This window comes from Otolemur garnettii, unplaced genomic scaffold (genome assembly GCF_000181295.1).
Source record: "Otolemur garnettii isolate 467f Iridium unplaced genomic scaffold, OtoGar3 scaffold00185, whole genome shotgun sequence".
NCBI lineage: Eukaryota > Metazoa > Chordata > Mammalia > Primates > Galagidae > Otolemur > Otolemur garnettii.
In genome coordinates this window covers 1,937,476-1,944,905 of record NW_003852580.1, presented here as the reverse complement: position 1 = coordinate 1,944,905, position 7,430 = coordinate 1,937,476, and the positions used below count along the sequence as shown (strand labels likewise).

General features: G+C 48.7%; 1 protein-coding gene across 6 annotated transcripts in view; it reads right to left on the bottom strand.

Moving 5' to 3' along the window:
- ZC3H18 (zinc finger CCCH-type containing 18) overlaps positions 1-7,430 on the bottom strand; it is a 67,988-nt gene that overhangs the window by 51,001 nt on the left and 9,557 nt on the right. The gene's annotated exons all lie outside the window — the stretch shown is intronic.

Sequence of the window (7,430 nt, the reverse complement as noted above, 5' to 3'; positions counted from 1 at the left end):
GAAAAAACTGAAAGTTGGGAAATTAGGTATTTTCAACGACGGTGCCTTAGCCCTTACCAATTCAGGTCAAGTTCCCAAATCATGGACTGTACACCTGTACAAAGCTTACCTAAAAGCTCTAAGCATTACTTAGACTAAGGAATATCAGGCAGAACACCTCTCACTGTATGAGGCACGTTGTGATATTCCCCCTAATTAACAACTTAGAGCATGACATGGTTACACTTCAGGTTCAATTTCCTCTAATTTAGTCTTGGGTCGGGGAGAAAGTTAGGGACTCAGGCCAACAATTCCACCCGCCCACTTACATGGGCCCAGGCCCACCTGGAGCTAGTTCTTAGCCCTGGGTTCCCAACCTTGGCATCAATTTTTTTTTTTTTTGGAGACAGAGTCTTACTTTCTTGCCCCCAGTAGAGTGCTGTGGCATCATAGCTCACAGCAACCTCAGACTCTTGGGCTGAAGCAATTCTATTGCCTCAGCCTCTTTAGTAGCTGGAACTATTGGCGCCCTCCACAATGCCTGGCTATTTTTTAGAGATGGGGTCTTGCTCTTGCTCAGGCTGGTCTTGAACTCCTAAGCTCAGGAGATCTACCTGCGTTGGCCTCCCAGTGTCCTAAGATTACAGGCATGAGCCACCATGCCCTGCCTTGGCATCAAATTTTGTTAAAACAATAACCCGGGAGCTTTACAAAGACCAAAGTCTGGGTCTAGCACCCCCCTCCCCCATTCTAATGAACAGCCAAGACCCCACCACTGCTCTGCCCAAGCCACCTACTGTCCCAGAACCCTGACCTACTGGCCTGCAGCTGAGACCCTTCTCAAGCCACCCCCAGAGCAAGTGGACACCCAGCTGCCCTCCAGACATCCCTGGCAACAAGACTAGGTCAAGGTTTGCATGTCCAGGATGAAAGATCCTGGCCACTTCCGGTGCCACAGCAGGGCCAGCATGAACCGCACCCCTCAGCAACACCACCTTCTTCCAGACCTCAGACCAGTCTTCACTTGGCCTGCTGGAGCCACTTCTCAACTGGGCTCCTCCAGATTGTACCCCACAGTGCAAATTCCTTTCTAAATCCCAAGCTGATCACATTCTTCCCTCTCCTCTGCCCTCACCATCCAACTCCATGTCAGACCCTGGGGAGGCCTTCCCTGCACACCCTGCACGAGGGTCCTTTCAGCCCCAGCCCCTGCCACATGTTTTGGCTGCATCTGAATGTCCTGTCGTTGCCACACCCCCACTGTCTGCCTACTCACCCCTGGGTCCCTGGGGCTGGGCAGCTTCTGCCTTGTAGTGAATAGTCAATAACTATTTGTTGGATAAAGAAATGCTAAAATCAAAACCTGGATTTATAATGACTTAACCTTTTAAAGTTTTAATATTTGCATAATTTCTGCCTTGAAAATATTTTTTATTAAGAAGTATTTTATAATGAAGATTCCTGAGAGTTCTATCCTTAAAATAGCCAAGAAATTATTGTTTTTCTCTTTTTTGGAGACAGAGTTTCACTTTGTCACCCTCGGTACAGGGCTGTGGCATCACAGCTCACAGCAAACCTCAAACTCTCAGGCTTAAGCGATTCTCTTGCCTCAGCCTCTTGAGTAGCTGGAACTACAGGTGCCTGCCACAAGGTCTGGCTATTTATAGAGGTGGGGTCTTGCTCTTGCTGGTCTTGAACCTATGAGCCTCCCCGAGTGCTAGGATTACAGGTGTGAGCGACCACGCCCAGCCTAAGAAATCTAATTTTTAAAGAAATGATCACAGAAAACATGACAGGAGATCTCTCTCCTCCAGATTTTTACTTTGCATTTTCTCTTGACTACTATTCTCATACAGTAATGAAGGTTTTAGTGTAGTAATCATATCATATTTAATGTAGGCTCAACTCTAACTTCGAGACACATTCTCTCTTTGTTTCCATTACAGAAAAAGAAAACTCATTTGAAAAGTTAAGATCCATTTAAATCTTCTGAGTTCACTTGGAAATGAATTCACAGGAGTTGAAATGATGAGTATAGAACAATAGTTTTCAGCAGTCTGGGTTCAGGTGTAAAGAGGTGTGTTTCTGCAAAACACAGAAGCAGAAAGGAACCACCTGGCCACCTCAGCGGGGCAAGTAGTCACATCAACCAAGCACCATTTGGCCACCAGCAACAGTCAGAGGGGCACCACTAGGTCACCAGCATTGGTCAGTAACAGGGCAGACTGTTGGTGAAGCACCCAGGACAGAATTCCAATCCCAAGAGCACAGACCAGCATCTGTGCAGCAATCAGCCATGTAGTCCCGACAACTGCAAGGACAAAGGGCAAGACAAACAGGTGGGCTGGGCGTCCAGCCTCTTTTAGTTAAAAAACAAAAACAATCACTCATTCAGCAATAAAACATGAATTTTCAACTAATCATTCATTTAGCACATTTTTTAAAGTGATAACAGATGACGGCAACAAGTTTTTAAATCTTTCTTCTTCTATGTCACACTTTGGAACAGTAAGAGTCACCCTGGGCCACACAGTAAATATACAAATACTAACAAAAGCTGATGAGCAAAAAACATCTGTTCCACTTGTCAGAAGTGCCAAAAAAAGTCCATACATAATTTTTGTGATATCCAGCACCACAGATAAGCAGGACAGCTTCACATGTGGCCTGTGGGCCGAAGGTTGGACATCCTTATTAGACAACTCAAGAAACCGTTCTAAAGCCAGACCCCACAGGGCTGCTGCTCAAGGCTGTCATACCTCATGTGCCACAGGTGGTATGACATTAGGCCTCCTTGTGACCTGGACCACAGATGCAGGTGGCAGAGGATACAAGTAGAGGCTCAAGTGGACCAGCTGGCAACAAGCTGGTGGGTCTACAAGTAGGACAGTACCACAAAGCTGTAAGCAGACACTGCTGAGTAGGCTGAAGGGCACCACATAACACTGAAAGGGGCGGGCACAGGCCTGCAGTCTGCCTGCACCTGAAGGACAGTCACGGTGCTGAGCACACCTTTCCCTGGTGCTTCCTCACAGCAGGGAAAATGTGCACGTGGGTGAAGGGTGGCATCCACTTTAGCCTCACGAGTCTTACAACACACACACAACAGGTAAAAAAGATCTGGGTTCAAGACCTAAGTCTGGCAGCATAGAGGTGTGACTGTGGAGACATCCCTCAGCCCGTGGGGCCACTCTCTCTGCAGAGCACCACCCGAGCCTGCACAGAGCACAAGAACCAAGGACTTGATGAATGATCAGTCCTACTGTCACCATTTTAATGGAAAACTCTTTAGTGGTAATGTGCCAAATACAATTCTCCCTGAGAGCAACGATACAGGAGATTTTCACTTTTTATTTTCTTTGAGACAGAGTCTCACTCTGTCCTTGAGGCTAGAGTGCAGTGGCATCATTATAGCTCACAGCAACCCCAAACTCTTGGGCTCAAGCAATCCTCCTGCTTTAGCCTCCCGAGTTACTCAGACTATAGGCACCCACCTCAAACTCCTGGGTTCTGATGATCCTCCAGCCTTGGCCTTCCCGAGTGCTGGGATTATAGTCCCAGGCCCAGCCCACTTCCTTCTTTCTGCAGATTCTTTTTTTCTTTCTTTCGTTTTTGAGACAGAGTCTCATTTTCTTGACCTGGGTAGAGTGCCATGGTGTCATCACTCACAGCAACCCCTAACTCTCAGACTCAAATAATTCTCTTGCCTCAGCCTCCTGAGTAGCTGGAACTACAGGGCCTGCCACAACGCCCAGTTATTTTTTTAGAGATGAGGTCTCTTTTGCTAAGGCTGGTCTCGAACCTGTGAACTCAGGTGATCTACCTGCCTCGGCCTCCCAGAGTGCTAGGACTACAGACATGAGCCACTGAACCCGGTTTTTCTTTTTCTTTTTTTTTCTTAAAAAAAGATCATGGATTGGGTGGCACCTGTGGCTCAAAGGAGTAAGGTGCTGGCCCCATATGCTGGAAGTGGCAGGTTCAAACCCAGCCCTGGCCAAAAACTGCAAAAAAAAAAAAAAAAAAAGATCATGGATTAGTTATATTAATAAAACAAGACAGAAATTATTCCACACCGAAGTTTCCTGAATGAGGCAGGTAAAAAAAACCCACCATATGGGGCTGCTGCATCAGAGGCAGCCAAGCACTGGGGCTGAGGCTTCACCAGGCATTGCCACCTGGGCTGTACACCACCCACTTGGAACTGGGGCCCCTGGCCTGTAAGATGGGTGTGAAAATATAGATCCAGGGCAGTGCCTGTTGCTCAAAGGAGTAGGGCACTGGCCCCATATGCCAGAGGTGGTAGGTTCAAACCCAGCCCCTGCCAAAAAAAGGGGGGGGGGCCTTAGCGCCTGTGGTTCAAGTGGCTAAGGTACCAGCCATGTACACCTGAGCTGGTGGGTTCAAATCCAGTCTGGGCCCGCCAAACAACAATGACCGTTGCAACCAAAAAATAGCTGGGCATTGTGGCAGGCACCTGTAGTCCCAGCTACTTGGGAGGCGGAGGCAGGAGAATTGCTTGAGCCCAGGAGTTGGAGGTTGCTGTGAGCTGTGATGTCACAGCACTTTACCCAGGGCGACAGCTTGAGGCTCTGTCTCAAAAAAAAAAAAAAAAAAAAAAAAAAAATATATATATATATATGTATATGTATATAGACCCATAACCCCTTCAAACCTGTGGTGTTAGAGATGTGTTTTGGGAATTCAGAAATATTCTGACTGTAGAAAGGTGGTGCAGCAGAGTTTAAAGGAGCATCCTGTAAAGTCACCTCACCTTCAAGCTGTGTGCACGAGGCATGGTCCACAAGAGGAACACAGGAGACCATGGCCAGCTTGAGTCAGCTCGGGCCAGGTGTGCTACCAGGCAGGTAAGGAAAAGCTTGTGGTTCTCAGAGCTTCAGGGGTTCCCCAGCTGTGAGGAAGGACTGTGACCTATACTCTTTTGGGAGCTGTGCCAAAGAAGCTCTGGGATGCAGGAGGCCTTTCGGCCCTGCTGGTGACATACTGACAGGCCCTCTCCCCAGCGCCATGCAGGCAGCTACTTCCGGGGCTTCAGTGATGGGAAGATGAACACAGTTGGCACCTTATCCCGCAACACTGCATGGAAGAGTGTACATAATGAACGCTCCACCTGAGCAGAGTGAAAACCCAAAGCCATGCCGGCAGGTGGAAGTAGTTCTCTGAAGATCTTATGTGTCCAGACATAAGAGGAACGTGCAGATTTGAATAGGAGAAAACATAAAGTGCCATGTACAGAGAAATGCTTCCAAGTATTTCTGTATGTGGGTAGATTAAGAGCTACTGATTGTAACCCAGGGGTCACATGGACTGTCCACTGTGCTGCTGCCTCTGAGAGGCCACCCAGCAAGAGGGCAGGAACAAGACGTGCACTTGCTCAGAAAGACAGCACGCCCAGGTGGCTGAGTCTACCCATCAGATGTGGCAGCCACAGAACAGGGAGATGAGTAGAGAAGATAAAAAAAAGCCAAGCCTCTCGCCTACAACCTCAACGCAGAAACCCACGAAGATGAGCCCAGCTGCACACCAAACCCCAGAAGGGAGGGTGACTCTGGTGAGTCACTCTGGTGTCAGAGGGGCAGGAGAGAGAGAGAGATGCCCCATGGCAGGAAGGGGTCAAGGCAGGCCCCATGCCCTTTCCTGAGAAGTAGAAACAAGGCCACATTGCACCTGGCTCTTCTGTGGCTCCCTGAGCAGGTCAGAGTCCAGTGACTGGAAGCTCAGCTGAAAGGCACAGTCTTGCTCCACAGGCCAGGTGCCAAGCAAATGGATCACAGTTCTGGCTGAGGCATTTGTCCCTCACCTCAGGCAGGTGGCACTTCCAGAAAGGCACCTGCCCCTGCAGGGCTCCCTGGAAGCACACCACAGCAAGGCTGGGGCAACTCAAGGCCTAGAGACAAAGGTACCTTTAGACAAGGTAAGTGCAAGGGCTCACTGTACAAACTGATGTCTCAAGCACGGCAACCGTATCCCATAATCAGTCCACCTGCCACAATATCCCAAAATCTAAAAGGGGAAAGGAGGGAGCTGTGCCCTGAGGGAGAAAGCGCCATCAAGTTAGACAGAGAGTAAGTTAAACGGCTTTCTACCCCTTCCCACCCCCTCCCTACGTACAGTTGTGAGGACAGAGGTCTTATAACCACACACTCGCCCCACAAAGTTCTGGTCTTAAGAACCAAAGTTAGATGAGCAGCACCTTGAATCCATGAATACTGAGCCCAGCTGCTGCAAGATGGCTGCTGGAGGGGGGGACATTCTAACACAGACTGGTACACATGAGCCAGTGTGCTGCTGAGCGTGTGTGGTGTCCAGGGTGGTCCGGTGCACAGATACTAGATTGATTAGCCACCTCACCATCCCAATCAAAAACGTCCCTGTGAGGGATCCACACACCCTGGGCACAGCTGCCTTCCTGGGCACGTCGGCCTACTCAGCCCTCTCTCAACCCCTCTGCACTTTACAGCTCTGAAAGGTATTCCTCAATAGGACTTCTGGCTGTTTTCTAAAAGCACCTCATAATTAAGAGTTCTTTCCACAGGACTTTATTGTCCATAAAAGGCCAACCTACCATGTCTACAGTCACACATTACTTGTGGCACCCATACCTCAGCCTAAAGGCCAGATTAATTTAAGTTTCAAAGAAATGTGATGGCAGGGAGGGTAGGGAGGATGGGGGGGGGTCACAGCGTATGGCACATCTCTTGGGGGCAGGACACAATTATAAGAGGACTTTATCTAACAAATATAATCAGTGTAACCTAATTCTAATCAGTGTACCCTCAATGAATCCCAAACAAAAAAATGTGACAGCTTTATCAGAAGCCATGTCACGTTGACACATGGCTCAAGTCTATCCAGCCTTTTCCAGGGACTTTTCAGGAATGCACCCAAAGAGACCTGGCCCAGATAGTACCCTCTGCAGGGGACAGGCTAAGGGGCAAAGGTAAAAGTGCTTCGAAGAGCAGAAAAAACTGAAAGGAAATCTCATTTTTTTTTTTTTGCAGTTTTTGGCTGGGGCTGGGTTTGAACCCACTGCCTCCAGCATATGGGGCCGGCACCCTACTCCTTGAGCCACAGGCACTGCCCAAGGAAATCTCATTTTTTTAGCCTCGAGAATCTAACAAGAGCTGGAACCCCCTGAGAATCAAGTTGAGAGCTAACTCAGCATGTCACTTAAAGACAGGAAAGACAAGAGTGATCTCTACCCTTACAAACCCCCAGGAAAACATAAATAAAACAAAAACTGGTACCTAAAAAAGCAGGGGCCAGGCATTTTAGTCACCCCAACCCACACCCCCAAGAGTTGTCTGCCACCAGCTGGGAGGATTCCCTGCAGCCTCATCCTCACTCTTGCCTTCCAGCTCATCCCTATCCTCAGAAGTTGGCTGCTGCTGGCCAGGGTGAGCTCTCCGCAGCCTGGTCCTCACTCTTGCCTT